The sequence below is a fragment of the Trachypithecus francoisi genome, unplaced genomic scaffold, assembly GCF_009764315.1.
Source record: "Trachypithecus francoisi isolate TF-2019V2 unplaced genomic scaffold, Tfra_2.0 Lachesis_group0, whole genome shotgun sequence".
Lineage (NCBI taxonomy): Eukaryota > Metazoa > Chordata > Mammalia > Primates > Cercopithecidae > Trachypithecus > Trachypithecus francoisi.
Genome location: NW_022681453.1, coordinates 137,361,952 through 137,376,524, shown reverse-complemented (window position 1 = coordinate 137,376,524; position 14,573 = coordinate 137,361,952). Strand labels below are relative to the sequence as shown.

General features: G+C 41.0%; 1 protein-coding gene across 1 annotated transcript in view; it reads right to left on the bottom strand.

Moving 5' to 3' along the window:
- The window catches only part of MYRIP (myosin VIIA and Rab interacting protein), a 427,956-nt gene that overhangs the window by 245,070 nt on the left and 168,313 nt on the right, over positions 1-14,573 (bottom strand). The window lies entirely within an intron of this gene.

Genomic DNA, 14,573 nt, shown 5'->3' with positions numbered 1-14,573 from the left:
AACGAATATTTTTTAAATTTATTTATTTATTATACTTTAAGTTCTGGGTTACATGTGCAGAATGTGCAGTTATGTTACATAGGTATCCATGTGCCCTGGTGGCTTGCTGCACCCATCAACCCATCACCTACATTAGGTATTTCTCCTAATGTTATCCCTCGCCTAGGCCCCCACTCCCTGACAGGCCCCGGTGTGTGATGTTCCCCTCCCTGTGTCCATGTGTTTTCATTGTTCAACTCCCACTTATGAGTGAGAACATGTGGTGTTTGGTTTTCTGATCTTGTGATAGTTTGCTGAGAATGATGGTTTCCAGCTTCATCCATGTCCCTGCAAAGGACGTGTTTTCATACAGTTTGCCATGTGGCTGCAAAAACTACCTATTATCCTCAATGAACATGCATTCAGAGTCCACTAGAGGGCAGCCCTGCACTTAGAAACTGAAAAAATGTTTCCTTGGCAAAGGGAATGCATCATCTATTGGGCTGTGATGACCAGAACAATCGAAATGAATAACAAGACACTGTGAAAACCTTTCAATAGGATTTCAGTTTTTCAACACTTCTTTAGTCATGGGCTGTGGCCTAATATAACAACAATTAGTATCAGACCTTGAATGTCTGATTTTTAAACCTTTCTGGATACCTAATAGACATTATTTCATTCAAGCCTCAAAATAATTCTATGAGTGGTGAGCTATCTTTATTGTTCAGATAAGAAAACAGAGACTCAAAGAGCAGAACAGGGATGGGGATGGGGTCAAGATGGCCGATTAGAAGCAGTGGCAATCAGAGGCTCCCCTTGAAAAGAACCATAACAGCATGCAAATCCTGCACCAGCAACTGAGGTATCCAGATTCCATCACTGGAAATGACTAGGTGGCTGGTGTCATCCACAGAGAAGAGGGAAGAGTAGTGTGGTGTGGTGTGGTTGCTACACAGGGCAGAGGTGTCCACATCCCCTGCCAAGGGAGGCAGTGAGTGAGTGTACTAGCCAGCCTGGAAAATGTCCTTTTTCCATGGAACTGTGCAACCCACAGATCGGAAGATGCCACTCATGAGTCCATGCCACTGGGGTCTAGGGTCCCAACCATGAAGCCATGCAGATTCTCAACAGGCACTAAGCTAGAATCTGCTTACGGCTGCTAAGCTCCTGGGGGAAGGTGACCAGCGCCAGAGCTGTAGTTACCTGCTGTCTAAGCCATTTGGGCTCCTTGGTGGAAGGGTGACAGCTGACACTGAGACTGATAACTGCGTAACACACTAAGCTCCCAGGGCAAGGGAAGGGCAGCAGCCGTCTCTATAGCTCCAGGCCATGCTTTTCCCCTGCTGGAGCTGGGGAGGCTGGATGGTTTGGTCCCAAGAGGTATCCCTCACAGTCCAACACAATGGCTGTGGCAGACTGTGGACAGAGGGCCTCTTCAGGCCTGACCTTGACCCATCAAGGCAGGGCCTCTGTACAGGAATTCCAATAACTTCAGTCAGGGACTCAAGGACAGAACCCTGATCTCCCTGGGCCTGAGCCCCTAGGGGGAGGGGTGGCTGTAGTCTCCACAGACTAGTAGACTTAGTCTTTCCTCCTGCTAGTTCTGAAGAATTCAGGCAGCCTAGATGCGTGGGTTTCCCCCAGCAAAGCACACATGCTCCACCAAGGGACAAAGTGCTTTGTAAATGGGTTCCGCTCCCCTTGCCACCTAACTAGGTGAGACCCTCCAACAGGGGTTGTCAGACATGCTATACAAGAGCGTTCCTACTGGCATCAGTTAGGTCAGAGATCTCAGAGGAAGGAGCAAGCACCCATCTTTGCTGTTCTCCAGCCTCCTGGTGTGACATCTCCAGGCATGGGAATGAACCAGATGAATAGGGCCTGAAGTGAACCCCCAGCAAACCACAGCAGCCCTACAGAAGAGGGACCTGATAAGTGCAAGAAAAACAAACAGAAAGCAACAATAAGAGCATCAACAATAAAAAGTCCCCACAAAATCCCCATCCAAGGGTCAGCAGCCTCAAAGATCAATATTAGACAAACTCATGAAGATGAGAAAGAATCAACGAAAAAATCCTGAAAATCTAAAAGGCCAGAGTGTCTCTTCTCCTCCAAATAATTACAATGCCTCTCCAGCAAGGGCACAGAACTGGATGGAAGATGAAATGGACAAATGGACAGAAATAGGCTTCAGAAGGGGGGTAATAACAAACTACGCTGAGGTAACTGAGCATGTTCTAACCCAATGCAAAGAAGCTAAAACCCTTGATAAAAGGTTACGAGAGCTGCTAAATAACCAGTTTAGACAGGAACATAAATGACCTGATAGAACTGAAAAACACAGCACAAGAACTTCATGAAGCATACACAAGTATCAATAGCCAAATCAACCAAGCAGAAGAAAGATTATCAGTATTTGAAGACCATCTTGCTGAAATAAGGCATGCAGACAAGATTAGAGAAAAAAGAAACGAAGAGGAATGAACAAAACCTCTGAGAAATATGTGACTATGCAAAAAGACCAAACCTACGATTGACTGGAGTACCTGAAAGAGCCAGGGAGAATGGAACCAAGCTGGAAAACACACTTCAGGGTATTATCCTGGAGAACGTCCCCAACCTAGCAAGACAGGGCAACATTCAAATTCAGGAAATACAGAGAACATCACTAAGATACCCCATGAGAAGACCAACCCCAAATAATCATCAGATTCTCCAAGGTTTTTCAAAATGAAGGAAAAAAATGGTAAGGGCAGCCAGAGAGAAAGACCAGGTCACCTACAAAGGGAAGCCCATCAGACTATCAGCAGACCTCTCAACAGAAACACTACAAGCCAAAAGGGAGTGGGGGCCAATATTCAACATTCTTAAAGAAAAAAAAAAATTTCAACCCATAATTTCATATCCAGCAAAACCAAGCTTCATAAGCAACAGAGAAATAAAGTCCAACATCACTGATCATTAGAGAAATGCAAATCAAAACCATGCCGGTCAGAATGGCAATTATTAAAAAGTCAAGAAACAATAGATGTTGGTGAGGCTGTGGAGAAATAGGAATGCTTTTACACTGTTGGTGGGAATGTAAATTAGTTCAACCATTGTCGAAGACAGTGTGGCAATTCCTCAAGGATCTAGAACCAGACATACCATTTGATTCAGCAATCTCATCACTGGGTATGTACCCAAGGAAATACAGATCATTCTACTATAAAGACACGGCAAACATGCTTATTGCAGCACTATTTACTACAGCAAAGACATGGAGTCAACCCAAATGCCCATCAATGATAGACTGGATAAAGAAAATGTGGTATATATAAACCATGGAATACTATACAGCCATAAAAAGGAATGAGATCGCATCCTTTGCAGGGACATGGATGAAGCTGAAAGCTATCATCCTCAACAAACTAACACAGGAAAAGAAAACCAAACACCACATATTCTCACTCATAAGTGGGAGCTGAATAATGAGAACACATGGACACAAGGGGAGAAACAACATACACTGGGGCCAGTCATGGGGTAGAGGGCAAAGGGAAGGAGAGCATTAGAACAAATAACTAATGCATGTAGGGCTTAAAGCCTAGATGATGGGTTGATAGGTGCAGCAAACCACCATGGCACACATATACCTATGTAACAAACCTACACATTCTGCACCGGTATCCCAGAACTTAAGTAAAATAAAAATAGTAATACTAATAACAAAAAAGAGCAGAACGTGAAACAGGGAATTTTGTTCACATGATTTATTGTAAGAGTAGCCTCAAAAGAAGGGGAGCAAAGGAAGCAGGATACAAGAAGAGAAGGGGACAAGCAGAGATATGGCCTCAGCTGGAGTCTGCTTTGGTCTGACCCCATGGGAGCTCTGGGACACGCTTTGTACTGCAGAGTTGGTCCCACCTTGAGAAAAGAAGATATGCCTTTGTGCCCCTGCATTAGCAAGTCATGTCTGCTAGAATCCACTCCACCCCCCACCCATGGGGGTTATATTGTCTATCAAGGAAAGTTCTCAAGAGACAGGAGCAGCTCTGAGCCATCAGGGATCAATACTCAGAACCATGGGATATGGGTGCACTGGACTGGCAAAGGGAAATGGGCATGGTACCGCAGCAGCATCCACTGTGGAATATCCTTCCAAGGATACTGCTAGTAGGTGTCAGAGCAAGACTTTAAACCCAGGTCTGTTTGCCTTTCACACCTTATGCTCTTAGGGAAGTTGAGAGAAAGAGACAGAGAGAGAAAGAGAGAGAGAGGAAGAGAAAGAGACAGAGAGGGAGAGAAAGAGACAGAGAGGGAGTGGGGAGGGAGAGGGAAAGGGAGGGGGAGAGAGACAGAGAGAAATGTTTGATAATGTTATCATATATAAATGTAAAAATACAACAAAATCAATAGACTAGGAAAAGAAGAAATGAGGAAAAGAGATCAAAGTAGGGGGAACCAAGTGTAACCAGAATGAGGCTGGCCCTTTGGGGACATGTGCTCTGACTCTATGACGAGTTTCAGGTTGCCCTTAATGCTTAGATATCCACCAAAATTCAAGCCCAATTCCCACCTAACACTAGCAAGTAATAGTAATATCAATTTGTGCATAGATAGAGGCATGAGTAATATTGCACATCACACTGAGAAACTTCTGTTTAAAAACCTTCCTTACAACCTCTCTGTCCTGGACTGAAAAGTCTTTTCCCTAGTCTGTCTAAGTTGGCCTGGCCTGCCCCACGACCACTCACTATTTTATAAACCCAGCCCTCAGATTGGGAAGCAGAGGCCAGGCTGATGTGTCTATCATCTGCTGCACCAATATACTAAGAGAAGAGACAATTTAATGCTTTCACTGGGCACCAAAGTTTTTTCCAAGCTTTCCGGCAGTCAGAGCAAAAAACGAAAATATGGCAAATTATTTAATTTGCAGTTTCCAAAAGAAGAAAGGAAACTCACTAGTTAATAATAACAGGGGGTATTATTTCCTGACATCTAATTTTAGATTAAATGTATCATGTGGGTGTTTATATTGAGGAATCAAGTACCATGAAGGTGAATGTTCTCAAGTATTTTATAAAGAATGTGTTCCTACTATTATTTTTCTTAGAGCTCTGTTTCTTCCCTCCTGGTCCTTGTAATCTATAATGAGTGACTTTGCATATCTCTTCATTTGTTCATTTGTCAATTGTCTCCTCCACTGGAATGTCAAAGGGCAGAGGCTTCGTCTATGTGGCTCACCGCTGCACCCCCAGCCCTCCCCTGGGATCTAGTGCCAGGCTATTTGTTGAATAAATAAGTAAATAGAATAGATCAAGCATCGTGGTGATGTAGTGTGCCAAGAGAGGATTTAGTAACCAATATTATCAGGGTCAAAATTGTCGAGCATTAAAATCAAAACCTCATTTGTTATGGAGAGTACTTCTAACCAGTAACTCACATCATTCAAATTTTAGGGTTAAAAATTATGTTATATAGCAAATATGATGAATATATACATGATATGCAAAGAAGACAGCTTGACCAAGTAAACAACTATTACCTTTTGTGTTGTTTTAGATTTGCTTTCCTCTATGCAGTGGTATTTCCCATTTTCCTGACTTGATGGTTTTACTCAGCATTCCATAAACTGCACAGGCACTGGCAGGGATAAAGGAACTGGGCCACAGAAAGGCTGAAATGTAATCCAGGCCCACCTTTTCAAATATCAGAAACCTGTATTTCAAGTTTATATTTGGCCATAGTATTTGATTATGGATTAAGCCTCATCAAAAGTAAATTTCAAAAAGATTTCTGAAGAAGTTTCTATGATTGCTTTAGATTTTAAGTATTTCTAATCTTTGGTTAAACACTTAATACCCACCTACTATCACAATAAATTCTTTTCGTTCTATGATAGGTCAAAAGTAATATTCTACACAACTGAAATTTATGGAAAATGCAGTTGACATATCCTCTTATCTATGAGTTTGACATTGCTGGGTACATAATCCTGGAGAGATTTTTTGACAAATGTACCATGATATAGTCTTGCCTTAGAAATCAGAAAGTGTTTTCAAAATTCTGTTTTCAGAGGCAATGAGGCATGGTAATTAGGACCATGATTTAAGCAGTAACAACAACAAATTGACCAGAGATAGATTTTTAAAAGGCATCTCTTCCCCTAGAAAACGTTTTTAAGGAATAACAATATTTACTGGTTAGCTTTTCCTACTAGATATTTTATGATGTTGAAATTACTAGATTTGTTATGAAAATATTTTGTGTAGTTCACAAGAGGCTTGGCAGGCCTCAGGCTTCTGAAACATAATGATTAGCAATTATTGTTATTTAACACAATCAAGGTCATCAAGCATTTATAAATAATGTTTAACAGTAGCTTGTAAGTGGTTCATTTGGTAATTCCTTTGGCAAGAAAACTGGAAAACTGACATTTTCCATTAACAAAAATGTCAAGCAACATCAGAAGATCAAACCTATAAATAGGGGTCCAATTTCTCATCGTACATACATGTATATGGTGCTGCCAATACATACAGAGGCTTCTGCTGACAGCTGTGAAAGGATGGCTACATCCACAAAACCCTGTTCAACTTTGTCACCAGTTATATTAAGTTGACTTGGATAAACTTACCCAACTACTACTCTCTACAGAGCTGATTACTTTCTTCCTGTTTGGTGTATCTTGATACTAAGTAGCACTCTAACTTAGCTCTGTCTGCCATTCTGTTAAGCACTTTAGATGTATTGTTTCATTGAATGATCTTGGAAATCTAATAAGATAGGTTTGTCCTTAATTTATCATTGAGGAAATTGAGGCATATTACAGTTTACTATAGTCATGTGTTTGCAGGTTCACTTCCTCTTTTAGGACTTCGAGCTCTTTAAAACTGTGTGTGTGTGTGTGTGTGTTCTCTAATCTAATCAGTTCACTTTTATTTAGCCTATTGATATTTCCTGAGTTCCTCCTATGTGCCTGAGTCCTCCCCGAAGACTGACATATAGTGGGCCCTCCATAAACATCTGCTGATACGTGCTAACCTCCAATGTTAAATTGGCTCTTAGCTGTATGTCTTATATGTAACATATGTTCCTGCAATTGAAAGAAATTTGTCAGATAAAATTGTCTCTTCAGGAACTTGGCAGTGTTTCCAATCCAGCAGCCAGGCTAACAATGAAAATGACTCAAAACATCTCAAAGGAAGAATCACAGCCGAGAGTCTCTGCAGCAAGACCTCAACAACATGAAAAGGAAGTAATGGTCTTCCACAGTACCAGGCAATGCAGAAGGCAGCTATTATTTTGACAGAGCCAGATTTTGATGACCTCCCCATATTTGCTACGTAATGGAAACCAAAATGCTAAAATAGAACTCACAAAGGTGAAGAATGCAAGGAGGAATACGGGATATCAAATAACAAAAGAAGTACTAGTATTTTAAAAAATTATAAAAAGAGCCCAGACAGCAGAAATCTAACAGACAGACCTAAATGCAGAAAGAAAGGCAGACGTAACAGGGAAGGATACAACCCAGATAAGGAAGTCCACTGTATCTGGCAATTTTTTTGTGTAAAATTAAAAAACCAAATTGGCCTCAAAGAATCTCTGTCTTTTATCTTCAACTCTGGGCCAATTTCCAATGCAGACACTAGTTCTGATTATGTTTGGTAAAGACAAGAGGTTTCTCTGGAGCCAGGAAAGTCATATGCCATATATCAGACTTTAACCTAATGCAAAATTCCATGACACTTATGTTATTTTAATTGTGGTAAAATATATACAACATAAAATTTACCACCTTAACTCTTTTTAAATGTATAGTTCTGTGGCATGAAGGACATTCATATTGTTACGCAACCATCACCACCATCTCCATCTCCATAATTCTCTTCGTCTTGTAAAACTAAACTCTATACCCATTAAATAATAACTCCCCAATTCCTGCTTCCTCCCAGCCCCTGGCAACTACCATCCTACTTTCTGTCTTTATGATTTTTGACTACTCTAGACACTTATAGATATTTTGAATAAAAATGTAAGAAAATGAGAGTAGGCACCTCAACATACACTGATCAAATGTGAAATATGTCCAAAATATGCACTGCTGTTTAAATAGAAAAGGTAACTGAAAATCCAGCCAGTACAAGGTAACTAAAGCAACAGGGAGTATCATATAGAGCAATGAGCATTTTGATTCAAAGGCATCTATGATATGAGGTCAGAGCAGGCACCAGATCCCTCTGATCTTTGCAGACATTTTCAGGCATTTGGGTCTGACTCTGAGTGATACAGGAGACCACTGGAGGATTTTGAAGAAAGCAGACCATTGTATTATATGTTCTCTTAGCATCTGTAGTGGATGCTGACGGTGCCACACTCAGAGCTCCTTAAACTTGCACTCATTTTCTCTGCTGCTGTCCCCCTTCTCTGGAAAACTGCCTTTGGCCTTATGGGAGTTCCTCTACCCAAGGGCCCTGCCCATCCTGGGTTAACTCTGGTTAATGCCTGATTTGCATGGGGGAACAGCTATGAAAGGCCAGCCACTTGCCTTAAGGTGGGACAACTCTGTGGTGTAATTCATTTTCCAGAGCTCCCATGGGGTCAGGCTGAAGCTCCGTCCATCTGAGACCACACCCTTCCCCTGCCTCAGATTCGGACACTCCCCTTCCCCTGAGAGCATTCTTACAATAAGTCATATGTACCCGAACCCCTGTCTCAGGTTTTGCTTTTGGAGAACCCAACCTAGGCAGCATTATGATCTTTTGCCTTCATAACCTGTGTTACAGCTGTTAATTTTACACTGATTTCTGTGATTCTTTGACTAATTTCTGCCTCACCATTGGCATGTGAACTCCTGCACTCACCTTTTCTTCCTCAGTATCAACCATAGGGACTAGCATTCACTGAATGATTTAAACAGATATTGTACAAGTCTTTTCCCTACTGGCTTTAGTTTTCATTACAAAAACATCATGTTGGTGCTGTGTAAAGGTGACAAAGTATTTATGTGATGACTGCATTTATTTGAAAATATAATCAATTGCCATTTTAAAATCACCTATTGGCCGGGCGCGGTGGCTCAAGCCTGTAATCCCAGCACTTTGGGAGGCCGAGACGGGTGGATCACGAGGTCAGGAGATCGAGACCATCCTGGCTAACACGGTGAAACTCCGTCTCTACTAAAAAACACAAAAACTAGCCGGGCGAGGTGGCGGGCGCCTGTAGTCCCAGCTACTCGGGAGGCTGAGGCAGGAGAATGGCGTAAACCCGGGAGGCGGAGCTTGCAGTGAGCTGAGATCCGGCCACTGCACTCCAGTCCGGGCGACAGAGCGAGACTCCGCCTCAAACAAAAAAAAAAAATAAAAAAAAAATAAAAAAAATAAAAAAATAAAATCACCTATTAAATGCCATGAAATCAAATGTTACCTGCATCTCCCAGTGAATGCATGACAAAAGGTGGTTCCTTTGACCACATCTGCCAAGTCAGCTGCTTAGTTTTTTTTTTTTTTTTTTTTTAGATGTAGTTTCACTCTTGTTGCCCAGGCTGGAGTACAATGGTATCATCTTGGCTCACTGCAACCTCTGCTTCCCAGGTTCAAGTGATTCTCCTGTCTCACTCTCCCAAGTAGCTGGGATTAAAGGTATGCACCACCATGCCCAGCTAATTTTGTATTTTTAGTACAGACGGGGTTTCTCCATTTTGGTCAGGCTGGTCTCAAACTCCCGACCTCAGGTGATCCGCCCGCCTCGGCCTCCCAAAGTGCTGGGATTATAGTCGTGAGCCACTGTGCCTGGCCAGCTGCTTAGTTTTAATTACCAAACAATGAATGTCCTAAGAGGGACAACAAACTCATTAAAAATATGGTTTGAAAGCTAAGCATAGTGGCACGTGTCTGTATATCCCAGCTATTCAGGAGGCTGAGGCAGGATAATTGCTTGAGTCCGTGAGTTGAAAGCCAGCCTGAGCAACAGCAAGACTCCATCTCAAAAAACAAACAAAACAAAAAACAAACAAAACTGGGTTGGTGCTTCACAGAGCTCTACTGTGTGAAAAACTTTAGGACTTAGGCATTCCAGAGCTACTGAGTTTTTCCTTTTCATTCAAGAGTCAACACTAATGTACAATGAAGCTATCAGCGTTTCTATGGATGGGCTTTTCCACCTCTTATGCAATTTTCTCTTACTTTATACCATTTTTCAAAAGTGGAGGTAATAAGAAAATCTTGCATCAAATATCATGTTGAAAGTGAAAAAATGCTACAACTTAAAATATAAAGGAGACTGGAGATCTAAGTGATATATTCTGGTGACATTTTTAAAAAAAATACAAAGTCCAGTAAAACACATAGATAAACTGTGTAGCATTTTCCTGGCAAACAAATGTCTTTAACAAGATCACGGAGGTACCCATCTAAAGACCAGGGCACTAAACTCAATTTTAGTTATGTGACCAAGGCTGAAGAATGAATTGATTTCTTGGTGATCTCTAAGAAGTCTTGTTCCCAATCAGCACATGGTCAGGTTTGTGCCAAATTTCTGGGAAGACTGTTTATGTCAACTCAAACATATGGCATTGAGGAATTATAATCCTAGGTGGAACATAAAGTCCACAATTATTTTTACAATGTGAGAGAGACAGGATGCATTTAATCAGGGAGAGGCTGTATAATTCACTTTGCACAGCCTCAAGGTCACCTAATAACAGGCAGACAAAAAAGACTGCTGTGGAAGACACCAGTCACACTCCACAGTGCAGATGGTTCATGTCCACAGTGCTCATCACCCACTGGCAATCTTAGTGTCTCAAACTGAGATGCTACTTGTTCAGTAACTTTATCCAGGCAAAATAAAACTTCCAGTGTCACAGGAGTCTGATATATATCAATGCACAAAATACAGCTTATCTAAATTTCTCTTGAGGACTAGGATAGCCATTGCTAATTTCTATGAATGCATTGTATGTCACCCCAGTCTCAATTCAAGGGCATCAGTTAAGACTAGCGCTCATCAGTAGCAACATGATACCACGTCTGGGTCTAGAACCACATTAGAAGGGCTAAAGTTTGCAGTCCTAACTACACAGTGAATTTGTATATCGGGGTCCTGTTGAGATGAGGGTTGGAAAGTCTTTTTTTGTTAATAAATGGGCGTTATTTGTGTGGATATGTGATGACATTTACCCTAACCAGGACCTCAGACATATATAACAGGGGCTCCACAGACATTGATAAATGAACGATTTCTTGTACAAACCCAAAGGAGGGGAAAGCTGACCCTTATATAGAAAGGTGGTGACCAGCACTGACCATCTCAGGAAAAGGAGAGAAATATTTTTATATGAGGGTCCTGGAAGGTTGGGTCTGAAGAAATTACAAAGGAGGAGGTCAGAAGGTACATAGGGTAGAAGAATAAATGTTGATTTAGAAATTAGCCTCAAGGTTTATGGATTTGACTCTCTATATTTGCTCCTTGTTTGTTCTACCCTCTCAAGTTTTATGCAGATCTCTATTTCACAAGACTAGCTTCCACCCAATTGTGTTTAACCCAAAGTTACCATGCCAAGCACTTTTAATAGGGACAATACATCCCTCCTCTGGAGGTGGATGCCAAAGGCAGTCGGAGTGAGTTTTGCCTGGCTCTTCAGGCACTAAACAAACATCAGGTTGGGAATGCATCAGAGAATACACTGGTCATATCAACAAGAGCATCCTTGTCCAAAGGCAATAACAATCCCATAGTCAACTGGGGGCCGTGTGAATTCCCTGTCAGTTTCTGGAAGCTGATTCAGGGTCCCATATTCTCCCAAGAGATCTGCTCTCAGTGTGCTGAATAAGCCTGATCCTGGCCTGAAGACTTGCCCCTTCCCTCCTAGTCCTTGGCATGGACTCCTCCTTAATGCACACTTCCTCTCTCACTTCTATAGTGTTTTTTTTTTTTTTTTTTTTTTTTTTTTTTTTTTTTTTGAGGCGGAGTCTCGCTCTGTTGCCCGGACTGGAGTGCAGTGGCCCGATCTCAGCTCACTGCAAGCTCCGCCTCCCAGGTTTACGCCATTCTCCTGCCTCAGCCTCCCGAGTAGCTGGGACTACAGGCGCCCGCCATCTCGCCCGGCTAGTTTTTGTATTTTTAGTAGAGACGGAGTTTCACCGTGTTAGCCAGGATGGTCTCGATCTCCTGACCTCGTGATCCGCCCGTCTCGGCCTCCCAAAGTGCTGGGATTACAGGCTTGAGCCACCGAGCCCGGCCTATAGTGTTTTATTTGGAGGCATTCCTTAGTGGATAACGTGAGGAAGGAAGTGGGCAGTTTTGCTTACTTATCACCTTTTTTTAAAAAAATAAACTTTTTATGATTAAAGGAAATTTAGAATATAAAGTGCAAAAGAGAAAACAAAAACATACAGAATATTTTTAATATTTATGAATATTCCCTCTAGATCTTTTAAAAATCAATATGAACACACATATGTACATTCTCTATTTATTTACAAAATTAGTCTTATTACACATGTATTTTATTATTTCTACTTCTAAAACACAGACAGTATGATAAAGAGTCACATTACTCATCAGTTGCACCAAGAGATAAAATCAAGATTTGCAGGGCATGGACTATTTTTTGGTCCAAAGAAGAAGCCCGTCAATGTACTCTAACTTCACTGCCACTATGGAAAGAAGGACCCATTCTTTCATTTTAAAAGAAAAAAAATGAAAGGGGGAAAAAGAAAACAATGGCAGGTGAGTGCAACACCTGTTTCTATTTCCCAGTCTAGCTGTGTGAGCTTCCCATGTGTTACCATTTTTTTCTTTTTTGAGAGGAGTCTTGCTCTGTCACCCAGGCTGGAGTGCAGTGGCCGGATCTCAGCTCACTGCAAGCTCCGCCGCCCGGGTTTACACCATTCTCCTGCCTCAGCCTCCAGAGTAGCTGGGACTACAGGCGCCCGCCACCTCTCCTGGCTAGTTTTTTTTTTTTGCATTTTTAGTAGGGATGGGGTTTCATCGTGTTAGCCAGGATGGTCTCGATCTCCTGACCTCGTGATCCGCCCGTCTCGGCCTCCCAAAGTGCTGGGATTACAGGCTTGAGCCACAGCGCCCGGCCTATGTGTTACCATTTTAATCTGTCGAAGCATAGTTAGAACACGTCCCTATGTCAAAAAATACTGAGAGTGAATATTCAAATAAAAAATGTCAAAATAACAGAAATAGGATTGGGGCTTGATACTTTTTAGACGAAATGTATTTCCTTATTTTGTGCAGCATAATCTGTAGTCATAAAAAGCAATATTTGTTATTTTTAAAAGTAAATTTAGAATCATAACAAAGTTTAGTTCCACGTTAAAATTATTTCATGTCACTGATACTTTAAAATCATATCCCTCTGCTGATATGGTGCTATTTTCACCCAATAACAAAGTTAAATTAATATGCAAATAATTGCATGCTGGGAAAGACAGAGGTACTAATAATAATCACATTGTCAGTGCACTCTGAATAAGAACTAAACTACCAAAAATTACTACTTCAGAGAAGAAACCAGTGTTGTTAATCATTATTCCCATTGAAAGAGAAAATTCCAGGGTGAATAATCTGTATTTATTCCAAATTGTCTTTGTGAGTCATTAAATCTTGCTCATGTGAATATAAGATATTATAAAAAGTAATTGAAGTTTAACATGTTGCCAACATTTTGTAGCTAATAGTCATGGAAATACAGACACCTGATACTGTGTTTTAAGGTGATTAATGCTTAGGAATAGCAAAGAACCATAAGTGTCAATTATATTTTTACTGGCATTTTATTGCTAAGGAAGGTTGTAAATGCCAATTCTGCTTTACTCTAGGAAGTAGAAATCGTACATTTATTAGAATTCCTTAACTGGATTTATGGTCAACAGATGGCACATGAATCATTCATAGGTATAATATGATAAACTGTAGCAAAACCTCCAACCTGGCTTTATTCACAGCTGGGAGTCTCATCCACGAAGACAGAACAGAGTGCTTGTCATAAGGTATAAATAAGAATTTAATTCAAAATCATCTAAAGATTAGAGCATTCGACTCAAATTTAATTATGTGACCAAGGCTAAAGAATGAGGTGATTTCTTGGTGATCTCTAAGAAGTCCTGTTCCCAGTTAGCACATGGTCACCTGATGCCAAATCAGTCTGCTATCGCTGGTGTTCCCGGGACCTTGAAGGTACAGATTTCTTTTGTGCAAGGACAACAGATACCTTTTGAACCATCTCCAAGATGAATTTTTAAAATGCTTCCATCTGGTTTTCTATTTGATTCATGATCTAAACTGTATTTTTAAGTAAAGCATAGTAATCTAGGCTATCAATATATATGCTATTATCTATACTATTGTAACTGTGAGAGGCCATAATATGCCACCCCCAATACACCTTTTGACAGGAGGATTGTTGAGCTAAAGGCAAGAAAGAAGCAGATACCTGAGAGCTCTCTGCCCTCCCTCTATTTGCCTTAAATCAGGACATAAATTTACAAAAACATAATATATCCCATCTCCCCTTTCTACCAGGAAGAACAAAAGCTAACCAATGAAAACTGTAGACCCTTATGGACCTGAAGATGGCACCAGAGGAATCT